Source organism: Protopterus annectens, chromosome 11.part0 (genome assembly GCF_019279795.1).
Source record: "Protopterus annectens isolate FY-2018-M chromosome 11.part0, PAN1.0, whole genome shotgun sequence".
Taxonomy (NCBI): domain Eukaryota; kingdom Metazoa; phylum Chordata; order Ceratodontiformes; family Protopteridae; genus Protopterus; species Protopterus annectens.
The window spans coordinates 639,967,733-639,992,666 of NC_056745.1; positions in this window are offsets into that span (position 1 = coordinate 639,967,733).

Sequence of the window (24,934 nt, forward strand, 5' to 3'; positions counted from 1 at the left end):
ACCTATTTTTCCTCCTTCGACTCTCCCTCAGAGTTCGGAGCTGGAGCTCCTCGGAGCCGTGACTGTTGTGGCGTCGTAGCTGATACCTCCCCCTTCGGCTCCTTCGTTTTCTGCTCCGATCTCCTCCTTGATACCTTCATTGGAGGGATCCGGGTGCCTGGTCTCTCTTGTCGGCTCTGAGGGGATGAGTGGCATCGGACCATTGTCTGACCCCGTTCTCCCTCTCGGAGCGTCGGCCTCGGAGCCTTCCCTGTCGGTGCAGCCTGGGGTTCCCACCTCTTTGGAGCGGGAGCCCTCTGGCCTTTCTGATAGGGGAGCCTTCGAGGTGATGAGGAGTGTACTAGCCCCAGGGCATAATCAACGGTCAGCTCCATCAGCTCCTCCCACTACAGTGCCTGCTGATGTCTCTTCCCACTCTCTTGCTCCCGGACCCAGAGAACCAACGCGTCAGGTTTCCCCACTGGGAATATCTTCCTCTTCCGAGGCTTCTCCTGACCTGTCAGCGGAGCCTCCGCGTAAGAGGACATGTAAGTGGAAGCATGTGGACTCCCCTGAGTCCATTACATCTGACACCGACTTGGATGAGTCGGAGGGATCCCCAAAGTCCCCCTCTGAGGATGTCTCTTTCTCAGACATCCTAGAAATCCTAAAGCAGAGGGGGAACTGGTCTTCCCTTAATCCTTCTGAGGACGAGTCGGTTTACCTGGAGGCGTTTGGTTCTCGACCCTCCACCTCCTGGGTGTCTCCGCCTTTCGACCCCCTTATGGAAGTAGTGGCTTGGAAGGCGTGGTCAGTCCCGGATTCGGTGGAACCCACCCCTCGGAGGCCATCTAAATTCATCACAGCACCAGTTGACAAACAATTCTTAACAAAAGGTGTACCGGCAGATGCCATGGTGGTGGCTGCAGCCACCAAGAAGGAACTAGCTGATCCTTCAGTACCTATCCATCCTCCTAATAAGGATTCTAGGACCATGGATAGGTACGGTAAGCGGATGTTTTCTTCAGCGACCTTTGCCATGCAGTCGCTGAATTACTTGTGTCACTTCACCTGCCTTCAGAGAGATATTCTCAAAGAGTTGGGAGAAGTCTTACAGGATCCGTCAGCTGCTGGGTCCCAGGATAAAATAAACTCACAGCTTGGAACCCTAAACTCGATTGTTAACTCCTCCATATGTCTAATTTCATATGCAGCCGATGGAGCGAGTAGGGCCGCGGGCACAGGAGTGGCCTTAAGGCGTCACGCCTGGATGCGGTTGTGTAATTTCGTGGACCCTTTCAAGGCGTCCTTTACAAATTCCCCTTTTGATGGTTCGGGTTTGTTCGGACCTCAAGTGAAAGACAACTTGACCAGATGAGAACAAGATGGCAAGACTCTTTCTGCCATAGGAGTCCGTTTCTCCACCCCTTCAAGACCATACCCTAAGGGTCAGAAGGGTGGGAAAATGTGGTTCTGCAAATCTCAAAGAGTCACGCCTGACGCAAGAGGTCAGTTTACCCCCAGAGGCAGAGGGGGTAACAACAACAGGCGCCGCCTTAGGGGCAGAGGGGGTCCGCAGAACCAGGGTAGCAGGGAGCCTCTCTCTGACAAACCCTTCCAGCATCCCTGAGATGTTGCCCGATTGTCCACCTTTGGAAGCAGTCGGGGGAAGATTGTTGCTGTACCCAAAAGCCTGGCTTTCCCTTACTCAAGACAAATGGGTACAGTCGATCATATCTGAGGGTAACAAAATTCCCTTTATCCAAACCCCAATTCAGCAAAAGGGAACCCTTCCAGATGTTCCACCCGGTCTAAGGGAACTAGCAGTACCAGAGATATCAAAACTGCTAGCAAAAAGAGCCATCCAGCCAGTCCAAGCAGACCAACTAGGATCCGGAGTCTACTCAAGGTTCTTTTTGGTACCAAAAAAGACAGGGGACTGGAGACCAATATTAGATAACAGCAAACTAAACGAGTTTGTAAAGAGAACAAGATTCTGGATGGTCACGCTACAGTCCATTCTACCTTTTCTGAGCAAGGACAATTGGATGTGCTCCATGGACTTTCAGGATGCGTACTATCACATCAAAATTCCCAGGCGCTCCAGAAGGTTTCTCCACTTTCAGCTGGGGGCCAGTCACTACCAATTCAGAGCCCTGCTCTTTGGTCTCACTACAGCCCCCAGCGTGTTCACCAAATGTATGGCAGCGGTTACAGCTCACCTGAGACGGCAAGGATTCCACGTGTTTCCATATCTAGACGACTGGCTCCTCACTGCCACCACCAGGCATCAACTTCTCCAAGCCAGAGCTTACACCATTCACATTTGCAGAGGACTAGGAATCTCTATAAATTTTGAAAAGTCTGCCTTGTCGCCTTGTCAGTCTATTACCTTTATAGGCGCCAACTTGGACACCGTACAACTTTCAGCAAAGTTAACAGATCAAAGGGTCTTAGATATTCAAAACCATGTCCATGTTCTTCTTCAGAGCGACAAAATTCAGGCCAGGTATGTCCTGAAAGTATTGGGTCTTATGGCGGCCGCCATAACACTTCTTCCTCTTGCACGTTTTTACATGCGTCTTCTACAGTGGATGCTTTTCGCCCAATGGTCTTTTCAGCAACTCCCTATGCACCACAAGATCATGATAACTCCAACTTGCAAAAGTCCTCTGTCCTGGTGGATATTGTCCCCTCAAGTCCATCAAGGCAGACCCTTTGTTCCTCCTCCCCGGTCGCTGCGGTGACATCGGACGCCTCCCTGATCAGGTGGGGGGGGCATTTTCAGGGCAGGATGGTCCATGGCACTTGGCAACCTTTCGCACGCCACCTGCACATAAATGTCCTAGAGATGAGAGCAGTGCTTTTAACATTGCAAGCCCTCCACGACTCTCTTCCCCTGGGAACTATTGCAATCCAAACGGACAATATGTCGGTAGTGTGGTATATCAACAAGCAAGGCGGAATCAAGTCCTATCCCCTGTGTCGAGAGGCACTCAGACTTTGGCAATGGGCAATCTCCTCACAGCGGTTTCTGATAACAACGGATATCCCCAGGAAGTCCAACATCATAGCGGACAGGTTGAGCAGAGCTATACTCATGCCACACGAGTGGTCTCTCAAACAATCTGTGGCGGAAGGGATTTTTCAGAAGTGGGGCCTTCCTTGCTGCGATCTTTTTGCTGCACCCCAAAACAACAAATGCCTCGACTTCTTCACCCTCTTCCCCCTTCCAGGCCATCCCCTCAGAGACACTCTAGTCCAAGATTGGCCTTGGGGACTTCTCTAAGCCTTTCCACCCTTTCCTCTAATCCCACAAGTAATTCAGAAAGCAACCTTCTTGAGAGCCAAGTTTATTCTCATTGCCCCTTATTGGCCTTGACAGATATGGTTTCCTTTCCTACATCGTTATCTTTTGGTACAGCCTTGGCATCTGGACCCAGCTCCAGATCTGTTGACCCATCAGTCGGGGCAGCTGCACCAATCCCTACATTCTCTCAACCTCACTGCTTGGTTGCTCCACTTCCGTCTTTAGCCAGGCTTCCTATGATTTCTAATCCCGTCCGGGATTTCATAGTAGCTTCCCTTAAATCTTCCACCTGAAGGATTTACACTAGTAAATGGAAACGTTTCTCCTTCTGGGCAAAGGCAAGGAATATAGATCCCTTTACTGCCCCAATTCATTCGGTCTTAGACTTACTAGCCGAAATTTTTCATTCAGGGTCTTCGGCCTCTACAGTAAAAGTTCAGTTGGCAGCCATATTGAATTTTCATATAGGCTTATTGGACCACAGCATCACTTCCCATAAGCTTTGCAAAGCTTTCCTTAAAGGTGTATTTTTACTTAAGCCTCCGATCAAAGACCCTCCACCTCAGTGGGATCTTAATTTAGTCTTAACATGCTTGATTCTTCCCCCCTTTGAACCTGCGGTCTCCTGTTCATTGAAATTTCTTTCCTGGAAGACACTCTTCCTAGTCGCCATTACTTCTGCTAGGAAGAGTATCTGAGCTTTACGCCCTCATTCGTCCTCCCCACTTAATCTTCCATAAAGACAGAGTTTCTCTAAGGACTAATCCATCCTTCTTACCCAAGGTGGCTTCCCAGACAAATTTAAATCAATCAATTGATCTCCCAGTTTTTTTCCCAAACTATGCTAATAGAGCGGAGCAAAAGCTACGTTATCTAGATGTTCACTGCCAGCTCCGATACTATTTGGATAGAACCAAACAAATAAGGAAGTCTGATCAACTGTTTTTATCGTATGCAGAAAATAAAGGCCTTCCTGTATCTAAGGTAACCCTATCTGGGTGGCTGTCTTCTGTGATTACATCTATTTATCAAATCAGAGGCAGAGAATTAACTTCTAAGCCAAAAGCCCATTCAACTAGAGCTCTAGCTACATCTACAGCTTTTCAAGCTAGACTACCAATAGACACTATCTGTGCGGCAGCCACATGGGCCTCTCCTCATACCTTTGTTTCGCATTACAAATTGGACATGGCCTCCAGAGGCAGAGCAAAATTTGGTTCCACCGTTCTCAAGAGTCTGTTCCAATGAGCCACCCAGGATGAAGGTGCTAGGGACACGGTCCCATCCAGCAAGAATGAAGGCGAGATTGACAACTTAACATTGAGAAGTTATGTACCTACCATAACGTTCCATGTTAGTTGTCTTCTCTCGCCTTCTTTCTTGCGTCCCACCCACCATCCCCCCTAGCCTGGACAGACCGAGAAGAGCTTCCCTTCTTTGAAGGGTCCTTATATTCCCTTGTTTCACCATCTAGGTGTCCTAGGATATATATAGTGTAGATAAAGATCTTTGGGGGTTTTTATCCCTCTTCCTCCTCCTTTCCAGTTGGAAGATTTTGTTTTATTGGCCTATGCTAGGTTTTTCAGCTTCCAAATGAGATCTGGGAAGTTATCGCCTAGCATTATGGGATATAGGGTTGCCTCGAGCCGGTAAAATAAGCTCTCGAGCTTTAGTAAGTGGCCGAGTCGGAGCCGAGGTTCGGCTCCGAACCCATCCAGCAAGAAAGAAGGCGAGAGAAGACAACTAACATGGAACGTTATGGTAGGTACATAACTTCTCATTTTCTTCTATGTAATGTGGAAAAGGTTTACTGAACTGTAAAGCTATTTTATCTACCTGTACTAGTGTTGTTGCTATAGGATACAATTTAAATGTAACATCTCAGGGGTTGCTACCATCTGAACCTTAGGTTGCAAATAGAAACAGAGCTCACTGATTATTACATCTTACCTAGTAGATCATAGATGTACATGTAAAAGACAGTCTTAGCTAGGCTAATTTAGTGTTATTAGACTGTATTAATCTACTGGATCTCTACCCGATCTCTTGTATGTTAAAAAGTACTATTGCCTCTCTCATTCAGATACAGTTGCTTGGACTTGCTAATTGCCTTTTTTAACTTTAAATTGTATATGTGTATTTTTAGAAGTATGATACTGTGTTCACTACCCTAATTTCTGTGTAAACGTCTGTTTTTCTTACCCCTTCTTTTTGTCTGTTCTCCCCTCCCTCCCTAGGTCTAACTCAACTTTCCTACACTAGAATTTGAGTGTCTAACTACCTGGTGAAAAGACCCCTGCAAACTTTTAAAAAACATCTAAACTTTACAGAATTTATCTTGCTGTTCTGATTAAGAACCCTGCTACCAAGGACGCAAGAAAGTAAGCACTAAACAAACCCAATGATAAAGACTGTATTTGCCTTGTAACCTGTGCATTCTATCAAGCGTGTTAACTTGCCAGAATACCCCAACAGCCATATCCCCCACTCTACCCCTTTGTAGTTATACTCTTCCTATCCTGGCACTGTCCCCTATAACTGACTAAAAAAAAATTCCTTCCTTTTTACCCACATCCCTGTTCTCCAGTCCTTGGCTGTAAATATAGTTTTGCCCACTAGGTGGCACTCTACACTAAGCCAGCTCCTACTTCGCCCAGCTGCTCTGCCTAGAATTGAACTGAAACTGAAATAGTGATCTAGTTTCTAAACTTACAAGGAAGCCTAAGGAAACTGGTACTGCCCAGTCTTAGAGCCCCTTCCAGCCCTCTTTTTCCCACTCAATTACTTTACTGCACACGTGCCTTCTGGTGTCCAGTACTATCACTACCAACTGTCTCTTACCCAAATTACTTACCTGTATCAACTGAAAATTACACTGTGGTCAGCTACTCACAGATTGGTTTTTCTGATATCTCTTCATTTACTTTTCTCTACCCGCTCCATTCGCCCTTCGGGCTCACTCTGCTCCCCTACCCTGCCCCCAATTCCCTCCCACCCCCACTACTCCTAGACTTATACTTCCCTAACCACTCCCACCACCTTTCCTCTCCAATCATGCTTTACCCCTCCCCCTTTCTTGTCCTCACTTCCTATCCAATCACACTTTACCCCTCCCCTTTTTTTTGAAAACCAAAACCTATCCACCTGTGCTAATTCAACTCACACAACCTCTCCCTCCTTCCTGTTTGTATTTCCAATTCTACTTCCCTTCTTCTCCTGCTTAATCCTCCTTAGCACTATGCCTCCCCTACTTAGCTCTTCTTATTTTAAACATACACTCCTTTTCTCTATTTTCCCTCTCCTATTGTTGCCCTACCTCCTAACCTCATATGAACATCTTAGCCTGAAATATCCACACTCCCTCAATCTACACATAAGCTCACCTACCCAAAACACTTTCAAACCTTTCTCTAACATAATCTCTGCTTCTTCCTACCTTCATGCAAAGTTTCACAGAAAGTTCCACATCTCCTGCTACAATCAGATTAACAAAAAATCCTTACAGTTCTTCACCAAACCCTCAGACCTAATAAAAACACTTCTCCTCTCCCTTCTAGCAGGTGACATTCATCCAAACCCTGGTCCTAACAATTATGCTACTCAAAAACCCTCAAGCTCCCCTCCCTCTAACCTTGACCTACCCTCTAAACCCCCTAACTCTCTCTCCATAGCTCACCTTAACATCCGCAGCATTAATAATAAAATCGCTCACCTCCATGCACTGCTAGACATACATGCTTTCGACATCTTTTGCCTATCAGAAACCTGGCTCAAACCTACTACCCTAGACAATGAAATTACTCCCCCTGGCTACAATATCCTCAGCCTAGACCGTATAGCTAAAAAGGGTGGAGGGATAGCTATTCTGTACAAAACAGGCATGCAAATTACTATCAAACATGAACATCCACCCTCTATAAGTAATGCCAAAATCCTTATCTCAAAGCTGCAACTTAATACACGCAAAGCCATAAGCATAATCTGAACCTATCTTCCCCCTGGAAATAATATTAGTTCCCTAAAAGAGATCCTTAGCTGGCTTTCGACCCAATTCCTACAAGAAACCATAGTGCTAGGTGATGTCAATATAGACTGGAAAACCTGTAACTCTGCAGACCCTCCCACCCTCCTAAATCTTCACGGCTTTCCACAAACCATTCAAACCTCAACCAGAACTAACAAAACTAACAACAAAGAAAGCATATTGGACTGGATTCTCATAAAGTCACTCCCAAACTTATACAGTAGGGACACTACCCAATGATTTAAGCGACCATGCCCTCACTTATCAAATCAGACATAAAATTAACTCCACTAACCTAACCAAATACAAAATGGTCAGATCTAATAAAAACTTTAACCCTGAAAGCTTCCTTACAGAACTAAATGCATGCAATTGGTCTGCTCTTAAACAACTGCCACTGGATGAACCTGTATCATACTTCATTTCCAGGTTCCTTTCTATCCTAGACTCTCACGCTCCCTTAAGATATATTAGAATTAAATCAAAACCTGCCCCTTGGCTCTCAAAAGATACAAGGGATAAAATTCTCCTGAAAAATAAACTCTGGACCAAATTTCGTAGCACAAAAAATCCCTCTGACCAACTTAACTTTAGACAAATAAGAAACTCCACTAAAAAAGCTGTACTACTGGATAAAAGAAACTATTACTGCCATTTACAGCAAACCAACCAACATAATCTGGAAAAGTTCTGAGCAGGCATAAACTCTCTTCTCACGCCTGGCCCCAATGACACCCCACACCCCCTAGGCACTTCCAAAAACAACCCAAAACAAACTGCTGATGCCTTCAATACCTTCTTCACTGAAACTGTCCAGTCTCTTGCTAACCAACTAGCCCCTAATATCTCCTCTCAGTCCCCCTCTACTAACACTTCCATTCCCACCTTTCAACTGCAACCTGCACCCACTTCACTTATTCATTCTCTCCTCCACAAACTTAAAATCTCCTCGCCTTCTGCTGACCTTTTACCAGTACAGTATCTAAAAATTGCCATTTCCATCCTGATTAACAGAACCGTTGTTGAAGGCTGCATTCCTTCACTTTGGAAAATTTCGCATATCATTCCCTTGCATAAAGGAGGGATTTCTACAGAACTCTCAAACTACCGTCCCATAGCCTTACTCTCCCCCTTAGCTAAAATCATGGAGAAATGCATCCAAAAACAACTTCTTAAACACCTATTAAACCACAACCTACTAGCTGACTGTCAACATGGCTTCAGGCCTTACCACAGCACCACCTCAGCCCTTCTTTCTTTTACTGACTGTATCAACAAAAACCGGAACAATAACATACTAACCTCTGCTCTCTTTATTGACCTATCCAAAGCTTTTGATATGGTCAACCACCAGATACTATTAAACTTACTTAAAACTTTTGCTGTTGACTCTGGTGCAATAAAATGGTTCAAATCATATCTTCTTAACAGACAACAGGCAGTGCGCTGGTAAAACAGCTTATCCAACCTACTACCTATTACCCTTGGAGTCCCCCAAGGATCAATACTGGGCCCCCTTCTGTTCTTAATCTTCATCAATGACCTACATACCAGTCTGTCCTCTGCTACCTGTATACAATATGCTGATGATTCTACTTTGATTTGTTCTGCCACATCCCCTCTGAATTGCACTCTATTACCCAACAGACTTTCCAAAATGTTGAAAAATGGTTCTTAAACAGATGCCTAATCTTAAACCTCAAGAAAACCAAATTATTACTTTTCTCCCCCACCGGAAAATCGTCTCCACTCAATTTCTCTGTCTTCTCTAATAATGGCACCTACATATCCCCTGACCCCTCCACCAAGCTCCTTGGAGTAGAGATAGACAACAACCTATGCTTTGACTCGCACATTAACAACACAATAAAACTAGTCAACAGAAAACTTGGCTCCTTGTTTAAAATTAAACCATTTCTTGCAGCACTTGCTAGAACTTCCATAGCACATACCCATTTGATTTCTACCCTACTGTACGCCTCCTCCATCTATACAAATCTGTCCAAAACTAACCTCTCCAAACTAACTGCTGCCTACAACAGTATTACCAGATTTGACACTGGCTCTACCTTTGGACCACACCACTGCCAAAACTTAAAAAACTGGGATGGCTAGAACTGCAAAATCTCATCTTATCTCACCAGCTCTCTTTAGCCCATAAAATCCTCTACAAACCTATCAGCACCCCTATGCTCATGACTCTCATTAGCCCTTATTGTAATCTCAAAAGTCTGCGTTCCTCTAACAAACTTCTAATATCTACCTGTAAATCCAACAGCTTAGCAGGCGAGTCCTTGTTCTCCAACACAAGCCTGGAACTCCCTTCCTTCCAACCTCACTGCTCTCTCCACTCTTTCCAGCTTCAAATCCCAACTCAAAACTCACCTCCTAACTCACTGGCTCTGCCCCTGCTCTAACCCTGAGTAGCTACCATTCTGCTCCTAGAACTCTCACTTATCTTGCTTCTAATCTTCTCAAAACCTTAATACTAAATTCGAAATTGCTTTTTTCCCTTTGATGTTCTTATTTTGCTTATTGCAGACACTGTTAAAAACATTTTTTTCTTCTCTGAACTATATGTGTAACTTTTTGTTTACTGTTAAATGCTTTTAATGAATAATGCTCAATGTTTATTGTACCTCACTTGGAGCTTTTCTCCCCAGGCCTCTGCTGAAAATGTTCATGAATCCAGTTGGACCAACCCGGTCAACAAATGTAAAATAAAATAAAAATAAAAATGTAATTCACTGACTCACCCAAGCTCCATTCCTCACTTTTGATGTTTCTTCCTCAGCTTCCCTATGGGCCATTCTTCAGTCTCTGCTGTACTACCTTTCCCAGGATGTAAAAAGAAGACAGTTGAAAAGGAGTCTTCAGGCATCATGGCAGTTCCTATTTCACCTAAGATGCTGGTGGGTGACTTAGGTGTGGCTGACTGTTGTTCCCCAGTACTCTTGGTGTAGCCTTTTAAGCAACCAAAGATAGCCAAATTTTTTTATAGCTGTAGGGATGCCCTTGGCGGGCAAGGGAGAGTAGCTTTTGTCGGTGTAAGAGAAAGGAGCAGGTGAAGGACCTTAACTCAGCCAGAAAGGGCAGGTGGAAGTGGAGACCAGTGTGCCTAATATGAGTCTGTTTTCAGACAAAGCGTGATTAGTAAAAAAAAAAAAAAAAACTTTGTCTCCTGTTGATATTTCTCTGAACAGGACAGATTTATTGAAATTTGCCAAGGGACTTAATGCTCTTTCTTTGCCCACTCATTCTTCCAGCAAGAAAAGGAAAAAGTTTCTTCCCTGTCTGACAAGGAATTTTAGTCAGAAAAACAGACATTGTAGTGGCATGTTTGTACTTCAGGAAATTCTCTTCAATCACGGTACTCTTATTCTGAGGAAAGTATTTCGTTAGTTGTCTCTGCTGAAGAGATTTATTTTCCTGAGACTTTATCTAAGAAGAAAGAGTATTTTCAGTGGGATCAGAATGAAGTTTGTATGGCACAAAAATACATTATGACTTATTGCAATTAGAGATGCCAAACTTTGTTGCTATCCCTCCTGTCTTGCGTGCCTTATAGAATGTTTTCTCACTGCTTTTATCATATTTGGTGGTTAGCCTCCTTCCCCCAGGAATTCTGACAAGGTACCTCTGGCACAAAAGTACCAGTTTTCTAAACCTAAAGCAGATCCAGCAGTTATTTCCCTGTCCAAATTTGCTTCTGCTAAATAGGTTATGACTGCTAACTCCACTCAGCCTGACAGAGATTATAAAGTAAAGGATACATTTGGGAAGAAAATGCATTCTTCTAGTACTTTAATTTTCAAAATTGTAAACTGTCAAGCTCATATGTTCAAGTTTTTATTGCTATAATTTGGGAACATTCACAAGTTAAGGCTAACCTTGTTTCTTCTGTGGTAAAAAATTCATTAAATACTTCTCTGACAGCTGTTTCTCATTTGACATTTTTAAAGTGTGCCTATGATGCTGTTGATCTTCCTTCAGGGCTGTGGCTTCTTTATCAGTTTTGAGGAGATTAGCTTCTTCCTGATAAGTCTGAGATTTTAAATTATTTCGATAAAGAGGTTCTGTTTGGTCTTTCTGCTGCTGAGTTGTTTGAAAGGTGTGATGAAAAGGGAAAACTGATTCAAGGATTATCTTAGATTCTTCCACCCTTCTTTTTCATAGCAAATAGTAAATGTGAAGTTGTTCAATCTCACCTTCATTCTTACTGATGGGTTCAGAGCTGATCCCTCGGCTCTGAGTTGGCCAAATTGCAAACCTCGAGGTCTCCAAACAGTGAGGCTAAAACCCTGTCCCATGATACTCCTCTACTTCCCTCAGATCTAGTTTGCTGCTGCAACAAATCGAGCATGATCCTTTAGCGCAGGCCATTTTTTTGTCAGTTAAGTAAAAAGATTTCCTTTACTGGTTTCTTTTTTCGTCATCAGAGAAAACTTTTTCCCTTAGAAGAAGTTAGGCTTGTATTTACTTTACTCCGTTTTTGTGGGGAGTTTATTGTGGTTTCCTTTATTGGCATTAGGCCATTTTCGTGCCTGCTCAGGCATCTTTTTACTCTATCCCTTCATAGCCAAGTTCAGGCGCTAGTCTCTTTACTTTAGTTTTCTAGCCAGTTAGGCTTAATTACTTTCATTTATAGCCGAAGTTAGGCTTTATTTTCCTTATAAATAGCCTTTGTTTGTCTAAAGAAAAGTTGTTGAAATAGCCAAGTTTGGCGTAGTATAATGGTTTTGAATTGGATTGAGATCTAGTAATTCAGCTGGTAGGCTTAATTTTTTTCTTTGCAGCCGAGTTAGGCTTAAAATTCCTGTCCAGCAGTGGATTTAATGAAAAGTTTTCATGGCCATTCAGTTGTTTATTGACATTGTGGTGTTTTCTTGTGGATTTTGTTATACTTGGATTCAACATGTCAGAAAAGGTAAAGTCGGGCTTCAAAAAATGCCCTATATGTAACAAAAAAAATGTCTCTCACAGATGGTCACACTATCTGTGTTTATTGCCTAGGGGAGGTCCACCTTCAAGGATTGTGTTCTGTATGCCACAGATTTAGTACCAGGGTTCTGGCAGAAAGAAAAAGGAAATTAGTGGAAAGGGGCCTTATTAAGTCCTCCTTTCAATCGGATTTGGACTCCGCCCCTCAGGAAAAGCCAAAACCTGTTTCTTCTTCCTCCTCTGTCTCTGGTTTGGAGCCAAAAAGCCTTTTGGCTCCAACGGTATCAAGGAAAGTATCTGACTCAGCTTCACAGTTAGCGGAGCCGACTATTCAGGTAGTGGGTAGGAGCCGGTCCCCAGTTTTGGAACCGGTATCTTCAACCCTAAGGTCTCCAATCCTGGGTTCACCTGCTCTTTCCATGGCCTCCTTTTGAGCTTCCAGACTGTTGGATTTGGATGTGGATCGAGTGATGAGGAGATTATTGCAGAATCCAGCACTACCAAAAATGTTATCAGCTTTGACTCTAGTAGCGTCGGAGCTGATCAAGTCATCTACCCTACTTGCTGTTCCTCCTCCGACTCGATTCGAGCCTTCAGAGCTGGAGGGAGCTGATCAGTTGATTGTGGAGCTGACACCCATGTTTGGCCTCTCTGCACCGACAACCCTGATGTCTTCGGCCCTGGCTGCAGACTCTGGGAGCCGACACTCACCCGTCGGTACCGGGGAGGGGAGTCAAATTGATGTTTCGGTTCTGACTCCCCCCCCTCAAGGCTTCAGCGTGGATGAGCTCAGCTCCCACCTCGGGATCGGAGCCGGCGGCTTTGGTGCGGGAGGAGTCCTTGATGTCTTTGGACCCTGGGGCTTCCTCGCATTGGAGCCGTGATGTCTTCAATGCCATGAGGAGGGTCTTGTCCCACCGGGCAATCACAACTTCTGAGAAGACAACCTCCTCCCTTAAAGTGCTGGAATCTTCTCCATCACCACAGATCCATCATAAGCATAGGGATCCGGAGCCACAGGAAGCCCCCTTGGGGGAACCCTGCTCTTCTGAGACCTCCCCAGAAGCTCCCACTGAGGAGGTCCCTAGGAAGAGGACATGTAAGAGGAAACATGTAGATTCCCCTCAGGAATCTGTCACATCCAACACTGATTTGGAGGAGTCGGAAGGGTCCCCAAGGTCCCCCTCTGAGTATATATCTTTCACGGATATCTTAGAGATCCTGAAGCAGAGGGATGACTGGCAGCCCACCAACCCTTCCAATGATGAATTGGTGCTCCTGAAAGCTTTTTGGTCCCAATCCTCCACCTCTTGGGTATCTCCGCCATTCAATGAGTTGATGGATCTTTTATCTCGAAGGGAGTGGGAATCACCAGATACCATGGAGCCTGTCTCTAGAAGACCAAACAAATATATTTCTGCACCTCATAATAAGACCTTTTTGTCCAAACCTATTCCTGTTGATGCCATTGTGGTTGCGCAACCACTAAGAAAGAGATGTCAGTGACCTTGACGTCTGTCCATCCTCCTAATAGAGAGTCTAGGATCATGGACAGATTTGGCAAGCACATGTTCAATTCTACGACATTTGCTCTTCGATTGTTGAACTATTTAACTCACTTTACCAGGCTTCAAAGAGATCTCCTAAAAGAGCTCTGAGGTACTGTTCAGGGTTCAGTAGCTGATATGGTGGCAGACAAGGTAACATCTCAGCTTGCTACCCTTAATTCCATTGTTGACTCTTCCATGCGCCTCATGTCTTACTCAGCTGATGGGACAAATAGGGAAGCGGGTACAGGAATAGCTCTTCGGAGACATTACTGGATGTGCTTGTGTTCTTTTGCATAGGCTTTCAAGTCATCCTTTGTGAATGCCCCATTCGATGGTTCCTCAATTTTTGGACCTAAAGTTAAAGAGACTCTCACCAGATGTGAACAAGATGGAAAAACTATCTGCCGTAGGAGTCCGTTTTTCCACACCTACTATACCTTATCCCAAAGGCTAACAGGGTGGGAAAATGTAGTTCTGCAAAGCCCAAGGAGCCTTTTCGGACACACAAGGTGAAACCCCCTCCAGGGGCAGAGGAGAGCGCAATAATGAAAGACACCGCCCACGCAGAAGAGGTGCTCTGCAGAACCAGGGTGACAGGGATCAGTTCCTTGGGAAGCACTATCCTGAAACGAGGCCCGCCTGTCCGCCTCTGGAGGCATTCGGGGGACCTTTATCTTTATATATAGGCGCCTGGCTCAAAATCACAAAAGACAGCTGGGCACAAAGTATAAAATCCAGAGGTTATATTATCCCCTTTCAGTCACGCCCAAAACCATTAAGAAAGATCCCAGATGTTTCACTCAGTCTTTGAGATGTAGCAACAGTAGAGATTCAAACGTTGCTAGAAAAAAGAGTCATCCAATCAGTCCCGGCAGACCAGAAAGGATCCGGAACTTACTCAAGATTCTTTTTAGTGTCAAAGAAAACGGGGGACTAACAGAAGCTGTATTATATGGATATGGATTGTATGATACAAGCAGTTAAAATGTTTTTAGTCCCATTAGCGTTATATCCAGGTCAGGCATATTTTTGTCAACCAGAGGAGAAGTTGTGGATGGCACTTAATAAAGAGTTGAAGGACTTTATCTGGGAGGAGAAGATAGCAAGAGTCAAGTGGGATAGGTTGATTCTTCCAGTAGAACAGTGTGGATTGGGATTACCCAATTTGAAAGGGTATTTCAGACTACACACTTAAGAACCCTATACATAGTACAAGTAGAAAACTATAATTCAAAGTGGAAAGGAATGATGAGGAAACATGGGGAAAGCTCATGAAACAAGAAGAGACTGGAATTTTGGATGTAGGCCTTTAAGGGGAATAACAAGAATCATACAGAATATTATATCTATAAAGTACTAGAAAGTATTCTGAGAACTAAGCCAGATGACAGCAATTAGGGATATAGACAGTAGGCAAGATGGGGCTGGAATTTATTGGAGAAAACTGACAAAGGAACAAAGGTATTGGGAGCAAATAACTAGAGACAGAAAGATGACAGAATGGGAATGCAACAAGAATTTATTAGGACTGCAGATAAAAGATTGCCTTCCCTATCAAGGATTGATATCAGAGTATAGGTAAAGAGAAAGAAATAGGGGGCTCCTAAATGAAAGACCAACACTGTTACAGTTTTTAATAGAGTCTGGAACAGAAGCCGCTATTAAAAAAGGAATAATTAGTAGAACATATAAAATATTGCATGCAATCAGAGAAGGTTAGAAAGGATTGGGAAGAGAGATTGGCTAAACAATTCACAGAAAACAATTGGACGATATATATATATATATATATATATATATATATATATATATATATATATATATATATATATATATATATAAAATGTCTCACAAATATGCAACAAAATCTAGAAGATTTAGGATTTTTGCTTGGAAATGTTTATGTAGATATTTTTATACCCCAAGTTGACTACAGGGAAGTTTTCCTCAGGTAGACAGCAAATGTTGGAGGTGTGACAGGGAAGAAAGAGGTATTTGACATATTTTCTGGGACTGTGGTGAGCTGGTGGACTTTAGGGATTCACTGCAGGATGCACCATCAGAGTTGTTGGGTGGGCAGATTGGTGTGATGAGGGAGATGATTTTTTTGAACTATGATACAGAATCGGAATTGCCTAGACATTGTAAGTTCTTGCCGTGCCTAATTAATGTGGCTGCCACAAAAGGAATTACTAGAAAATGGAAATTGAAATCTAAACCAAGTGTATGTACTAGAAGTAGTGAATATAGTAACAGAGATAAAACAACTGGAATTGAAATCTTTAGAAATGGGTAGGAGCAAACTACATAGGAAAAAATAGAAATTGTGGGAACAATACATACAAGGGAGGAATGAGGTTTAAAAGAAGGTAGGACTTAATTGAGGTATGTAATGTTTGACTGACAGTGATTGGGTAGATTATAAGTGATGTATAATGTTTATTACTGGGAGTGTATCAGTGTGGTCTGTGATGTAAAATGCTTGCAACTAGGATTGTGTCAGTGTTGTCTGTTTTCATTTATATAAATGTATGATTGCCTACATTGTAAGTAATGGTTTAATAAAGATGTTTCTTGTTTAAAATAAAGTATGTGTTTATTCCATACACAGCACTGGGAGACTGCCTACTAACATTTTTAGATCAGTCTCAAAGCATAAAGGAAAACATTACTTTATATACTTAACAAATCATTACATTTTTAAATATTTTATGTCCTCATGATCCTTGCTTAGAGCTTCAAGTGAACACTTCACAAATATGTCTTTTTAAAATATCGACCACCTGTGCTTAAGATTTATTGGCCTTCAACTTTGTAATATTCGGTACCAGTACACACTGTCTCACAGACATCCTTGCAAAGACTCATACCCCAGCCTGAGAAGGCCAAAGTATACTGTTGATTAATCTGGTTTCCACGGACACCTGACACCATTTACTCATTTTCAAACATAATGTAACGTAACATAACATAACATGCCTTAAGTCCTTCAGCACTTACTTTGCCTTCAATTATCAGTCAGTACACTGCAGAGAGAATGCAATTTTAAGACGCTTGACATATAAAGCTACTATTTATGTGAAACTGTATCTTGCATAATCATGCATCTGTTTTTTCAGTTTTCCTTTGACATAGACATATTATAACCATTGTATTTGACTAATTTGTGAAGAAACTACAAGTTAATATGCATTTTGTGAAGAATAAACATGAGTCATAACTTTCCATAACAGTCGTCCCACTGACACTGAGTGCCATCCACAGTTATATTTTGATTCTTCTTAATTTGATAAAATATACTTCGACATTATAATATTTATTATGTTTAGTGATTTATTAATCATTTGGTACCTTGATAAGTGGCACTGCATGTGCAGGTGAGGTTAAGTATTTTGTAATTGCAGTCTTTAGGACAGAAAATATGAAAACAATTAAAGGAATAATACCAATTATTGTAATGATACCTTGTGATATACTCGTTCCCAGGTTACCAAATGCACTGCTCAACCATCCAAAAAGTGTCCACTGTTTAGCTGTACTGTCCAGATCCTTGCCTCTTTGCTTCATGAAATTAGCTAACTTTTCTTGTTTATCATGATAGTCATTAATATAGGAACAACAATGATTTCCTATGCACTTGACACCCCCCTTGGCAGCTAGCATTATATTGTGTGCCAGCTGATTTTGTAGTATCACAGTTCTAATTTCAGTCATTTCTTGATTTGCCATCCTGATGTGATGTGAAGTATGGTTTGCTACTTCCTGAGGAATTTGAGCAAGCATGGTGATTTCGAGCATTGTCCTTTGCACTCCATACCCAGGAGTAAAGACTGAAAATGCTTGCTTTTTCCAGTGAATTGCCCACTTATTTCTGAGTCTGCCTGCTGGAGGGTTCTCAAAATGTTGAATAGCAGGAGTGACATAGCCTACAAAACAACATCTAGACCAGTTTGTAGGCAACCATGAGTAGGCACGATCACCACAAATGTAGTAATGATTCTCATTCATGCCCATGCCACCACCCCAGTCATAGCTTTTTTAAGTACAAAGAGTTCAGCAGACTTTTATATCTAGTATCATTGCATCTGCTGGTTCCAACTGGTACATTCCCATTTCTGGCATAACATGTGTCTACTGGATTTGTGGTTGCAGGCTGAAAAGACACAACGTTTGAAAAGTTAGTCACATTATGCCAAATTAGATTAGTGTCGCTAAGTTCCTTTTCAGATGTCACTGGAGATGCAGGGATCAGAATCATGGGAATCCCTACCTTAGAATGATGAGGTAAATGTGAACACACCCAACAGTTTGTCACATTTAAGTCCACAGTGTACTGTCAAAAGCAACAGAAAACTATTTTCTCCTGACCAGTTTATAAAAGGAAACAGCAACAAAAATAAAGTAAAAGTACCTGTTGTCACTGGATTCATCATAGACTGCCATCTGAGTTTATTTTCTTTTTTAATCCTTTACTGGGACAGGTAGTTTGTCCTTTGCACTTTGATTTTCCTTCGCTGAGAAAGATGATTTGTCTGCGGCCCTCACTTGACATGTTTTCCTGCAATCTAATGAATGGATCCAAGTTGTTAGTCCTGCACAGCAGATTGCAGTGAAGGTGGTAAGCAGGACCTGGAAAGAGCCTTTTCACTTTGGACTCAAACAGTTCTTTCTCTGGAAAGTTTTAACTTAAACCCAATCACCAAGCTGTAGTTGATGATAGGGCTGGCCAGGAGGTTGAGAAAGAGCTTCTCATACAGTACTGTGGTACTGCTGCAAGAAATGAATACATTTTTTGTAGGAAGATTATATAACATCATGCATTACAGTTAATTCCTCATTTGACACAAGAGGAGTAGCTGGAAGGGTCATGGGTCTCTCCATCTGGCCATTTAAGGTTTGTTTCGGCACAAATCTTCTTAATCTTATTTTCTACTAATCCAGATGACAGTGGATGTTTGGGACAGTGAAGACTCAATTTAGTATTAAAAATCTTGTATAACTCTGTGGTCAGGGAATTAATAAAATGTGTTCCCTGCTCACTATTGATAGTACAAGGTATCCTAAATCTAGGTAATCATCCAAAAAGTAGCTTCTTAACAACTTTCACAGAATCTGCCATATGACATGGATAAGCTTTCACCCATGCAGAAAACAAGCATACCACTAACCAATATATACTGTTAACTACAGACCTTTGGCATCTGGACAAAGTTCAACTGCACGTTAACAAAAGGTCCCCAAAGTGGTGGTAAGCATTTTTACTAACATTGTGTTTTAAACAAAAAGTACAATTATTAACATACTGAAGTATCAGAGAGGAGACATGAGGGGCATACCAACTTTGGGTAGGCAGCAGAAGTCAGCTGTCCAGATGTTGCCGTAACCCATCGTTGGATTTACTGTATCCATCTTAAAGCCACCTCTGAACTTCTCCCTCTGATGCTTCACCTTGGAAAGCTGATACTGTCTTAAAAATTAAACACATCGTTACTGATAGATTCTTACAATAACCTATGTAATTTTGTGCAGTACAACTTGCTTAGCAGCTTGATCTGCCAAATTATTTCCCTTTGAAACAGTATCTATACCCTTTTGTTGGGCAATACATTTAACTACTGCTAATTCTTTAGGTAACGAGAGAATTTAAAATAGCATTAACAAAAAAATAATTTTTAATCTGAGTTCCTGCCTAAGTTAAGAATCCTGTCTGCTTCCAAAGTTGCCCAAAATCATGTACTACACCAAAGGAGTAGCGACTGGCAGTGTAGACATTGGCAACTTCATCTTTGGCTAACTCACAAACCCTTTGTAGAACCACTAACTCAGCTACCTTGGCAGAATATATACTCTCTACTGGGGCAGACAGATATTCCTGCAACCAAATTTCCATTTCGATCACTTCAACAAGAACCATCCACAAAAAGGTCCATTTCAGCATTAGGTATAGGAGTGTCATTTAAGTCATTCCTAGGAGAAAGATAATTAGTGTCTCACACACACACACAATCATGCTCTTCACCATTCTTATGAGGTAACAAATGTGCAGGATTTAGAACAGGACAGCATATGAGAGAAATAGATGGATTTGAAAGAAGAGTAAGTTCATATTTAGTTAGAAATGCAGTCGAGAGGGGTTGAGTTTTCATTTTACGCAAGAGACATGATAAAGAATGAGGGACGGCTACTGTAACATAATGCCCGAGCACCAGTGATTGCGCAAGATTGACTAGAGTGGTGGCAGCGGCCAAAGCCCTTAAACATAGTGGAAATCCCTTTGTAACAGAATCAAGTGCTGTACTCTATAATAAGCTAATGAACGATAGCTGTCCCCATGTTTCTGTGCAAGCACTCCCTCACCAAATCCATTTCTTTCATGACAAAATAAAATGAAAGTCTTTCCATATGCCAGTAACCCTAAATCTGATGCAGTAGCTAAAGCTTGCCTTAAATTCTGAAATTAATTTTCCTCTTCACTGTCCAAAGGGAGGGGCTCTGGTGTATCCTGTTTTAAAAGATTTGTCAAAGGTTTACCAATTTCTGCATAGTTAGAAATCCACTGTCTACAAAATCTTGTCATACTTATGAAAGGTCTAAGCTGATGCTAAGTAGTTGGTTGTGGGTCTTTAGCTATTGCCTCAATACGAGATGGTAACATCTGCCTACTATCCTGAGATGTCAAATGACCAAGATAATGTACCTGAGATGAACATAGCTGTAACTTTTCTCTCTATAGCCTTATGTCCTTTATCTGTAAGGATAGTTAAAAGATGTATTGTATCCTGCTGACACTGCTGGATGTTCTGTATCTGGTGTTCCTGAATGTCTAGCAAACACTGCTTTGAGACAATGCAAATAATCTGCTCTGCTGGGGCTTCCCATTTGTTTTGCTTACGTGCCTGTATCTTAGACCAATCTGTCCTAAATTGACCCACTTCTATAATTTTATTTAACAACCTTGTCCTTTTGTATATTAATGCATTCCCTGTGAGAGTAAAATCTGTTATTTCAGCCTTATCAAGTAACTGTTTTTTTATTTCATCTGAAGTGACTACCCAAAATAGTTTAAATCTGTCAAAGTAGGGTTGTAACATTCTGTTATAGTTTTTAATTCTCCCTTAAACCTTAACGGATCTTTTCTAATATTTGGAAAACTTTTGGACATAATATAAAAATCAGAAAGGGTCCAAGGACAATGAACAAGCTCTCCATTATTAGCCCCAATATTTCTCTAAGAGGTGTCAAAAGATCTTCTCCAGAGGCAAGAATCTGTTGTCCTATCCTGTTGTGTGAGCATGTGCAGTAAGGTGTGGATGTATCAAACACTAGTGCTCAAGTTGGAGAAGTAGAGGCTTGTTGGAAAAAAGAAGGAGAAGAAGAAGAAACCTCCCCGAATGCAGATGCCTGTTGTGAAGATGAGGGTTGAACAGAGGAGCTAGGTTGAGATCTAACTGTACAGTGCTGACCTGGTGTCCCCTGGGCAGTTGTCCAAAATGCAGGGGTCTGAGAAATAGCAGAATCTTGTACAGGATCCACCCATTCCAGTGCATATGGAGGCAAGGGTGCAGTGCCTACTAGAGGATTATCATCCTCTTCTAAAGTCATTGCTTTTTGACCATCCACAATTTCTTCCAAACATGTCAAGACAGGATAAAGGGATCCCTTTTTACTGGTTTGTACAGCCTTCTTGACCTCTTTTACCTGTTGTAGCAACTTCTTATTAGTATCCTGTAGTCCTGATTCATTTTCCCTTTTAAGAGCTTCAGTATACCGATAATAAAATGCTGACCATTATTCCCCACTTAACTTATTTTTCTTTTCTTCCAAAATAACCTTCAAATTCCCTAATTTATTCTTAAGTTCCATTTTATGGAAATTCTTCACAAAGGCAATTTTTAGTAAGCTGAAGCCACTCATTCAAATACTTACAACTTTCCTTTCCATAATTATGATACATATACAATTTACATTATGATCCCTTTACAGGGATTTGATCCTGCCCGCTTAATTTTTTTTTCAATAAACATCTTTATTAAATTATCAAGTATGACACAGACAATCTTTCATTTATATAAGTGAAAAACAAACACTGACACCACTTTAGTTGCAAACATTATATATCACAGACACCACTGAAACAACTGTAGTTGCAACATTATACATCACTTATAATCTGTCCAGTCATCGTCAGTTATGCATTCTGTGGCTCATTCAAATCCTGCCTCTTAAACCTCATTCCTTCTCTGTTCCCACAATTCCCATTTTTTCCTGTGGAGTTTGTTCCATCCCTTTTCTAAAGATCCCAATTCCAGTTGTTTTATCTCTGTTACTATATTCATACTTCTAGTAAAGTTGGTCTACACTTTGATTTCCGTTTTCTAGTAATTGCTTTTTTTTGGCAGCCACCATAATTAGACTCAGCAAGGCTTTACTATGTCTAGGCAATTACGATTCTGTATCATAGCTCAAAAAATCTTCTCCACGGTCAGTCCAATCTGCTCACCCAGCATCTCCAACAGAGCGGTCTTCAGGGAATCCCTAAAGTCTGCCAGCTCACTACACTGCCAAAAAATATGTTCCCAGCCACCTCTTTCTTGCCCATCACACCTCCAACATTTGCTATCCATCTGAGGAAAAATTCTTTGGAGTGTACTTGGGGTATAAAAACACCTATGTAAACACTTCCAGGCAATCATCCTAAATCTTCTAGACTTTGCTGCATATTTGGCAGATATACATATATCCCCCATTGTCCTTTTGTGAATTGCTTATCCAATCTCTCTTCCCATTCCTTTATAAGCTCCTCCAATGGATTCTTATAATTATCATGCAGTGTTTTATATGCTTTACTAATTATTCCATTTTTAATGGCAGCTTCTGTTCTAGATTCTATTAAAATGTCTACCAGTGCTGGTCTTTCATTTAGGACCCCCCTAGTTCTTTCTCTTTGCCTATACTCTGATATCAAGCCTTCATAGGGAAGGCAATCTCTAACCTGCAGTCCAAATACATTCTTGGCCTCTTCCCATTCTATTACCTTTCCCTTCTAGTTATTTGCTCCCAATACCTTGGTTCCTTTGCCAGTTTTCTCCAATAAATTCCGGTCCCCTCTTGCCTATTATCTGTATTCCTAACCACAGTCATCCCTATCAGCAGAATCTCTTTTCTCCATTCTCATGCTGGTTTAGTTCTTATAATACTTCCTTCTCCTGCCTGCTTAATTTTGTTACCATTTTCCCTATTAAGCCTTACTTTGTAGATTCTGGATCCTGGTAATTCAGAAAAGAAAAATGACTGCATCAATCACACACCATTCAGGGAGGAAAGGGTAGGGATTCTGTCGTTGTGCAATGACAGAGGAAAGGTTTCGATCAGCCTTTTTCCACAGCATCACCTTACTTTTGTCCCGACATTAGCTCAAAATTTACAGCCCAGCATTGCAAAATGGATAACGGAGCAGATAGGTACTGTGTCCAAAACTGACCATTCTTTCGGACCCTTGGAGGGTACTTTCACACAGTCACACTTATGTCACAACATGCTATGGGCTCATTAACTTTATTTATCAGCACACCCACACCTATGTCCCAACATGCTATAGGTTGATGAATTTGATTTATCAACACACACACACACACACACACACACACACACACACACACACACACACACACACCTATGTCCTAGCATGCTGTACGCTCATTAATTTTATTTAACTATAACTTTAACTTTTTCTCTCTCTCTCTTTCTTTTCAGTCATACATTAAACAACACAAAACATCTCTCATGCCTCTTTACCTTTTAGTATTGAGGGTAAAGCCCTTGACACAAGGTGCTTCCTTGTGTTACTCTTCTCTTTTGTTGTATGCACATACAAATTAATAAACTTTTCCTTATTTCTTGTGGGGTCCTTCTACTATTACTTTAAATATACCTAACAAGCAAACTCAGTCATTTGCCAAAACAGTTATTCACTTATTCCACTCTTTTTTTAACTACAGTTATCTTAAGAGAGGAAAAAAAAATTTTCAGATAAATCAATTTTCCCCACCTACTCTAGCATGTTTGCACAGCCTGAATAGTTAGGTATCTGAATTTCTGACTATTCCATCCAAAGCAGTGTGGAATTTATAGAAGAACTTTCTGTGCTGGGCCCTTGTAATTTATTCCACACTGCCTGTGCAGCAATACCAAAGTTCAGAATCCGAGTCTTAAGGCATCAGATGTTAAAAGTTCACAAATAAATAACAAAGTGTTTTATCTTTTAATCTTCAGTCAAGAATAACGCTTCAGGGTGTGCAAAATACAGGTTTATTCCATAAACAGTGCTGGGAGACTGCATACTAAAACTTATAGATCAGTCTCAAAGAATAAAGGAAAACCTTAATGTATATACTTTTCTTATCAATTTCATTAAAGCAGAACTCTGACGTTGCATTGCTTTTAGCAAATCATTAAAGTTTTAAATATTTTATGTCCTCATGACCCTAGCTTAGAGCTTCACATAAACACTTCACAAATATGCCTTTTTAAAACATAGACCACCTATGCTTAAGATTTATTGGCCTTCAACTTTGTAATATTCAGTGCTGGTACATACTGTCTCACAGACATCTTTGCAAATACTAAGAAGCCTAGAGGGTACTGTTGATCAATCTGGTTTCTACAGATACCAAACACCATTTACTAATTTTCAAATATAACATAACAGAACATAACATAACATCCTTTAACTTCTTCAGCACTTACTTTGCCTTTAATTATCTATCAGTACACAAAAGAGAGAATGCAATTTTAAGACGCTTGAAATATAAAGCTACTACTTATGTGAAACTATATCTTGCATAGTCATGCATCTGTTTTTCAGTTTTCCTTTAACATAAACATATTATAACCATTTAATTTGACTAATTTATGAAGAAACTACAAGTTAATATGCATTTTGTGAAGAATAAACATAAGAAATAATAACTTTCCATAACAAGAAAATCTGGCTGTATTTCAGATGTTATTATTTTATACCTGATAAAATCAGAAAAGTACATTTTAGTGCTGCAGAACATTTTGAGGCAGTTTCATATCTTTTTCTGATACAAAATTAATTAAGCTAAAACAAAGGCAATAGCTGTAAAT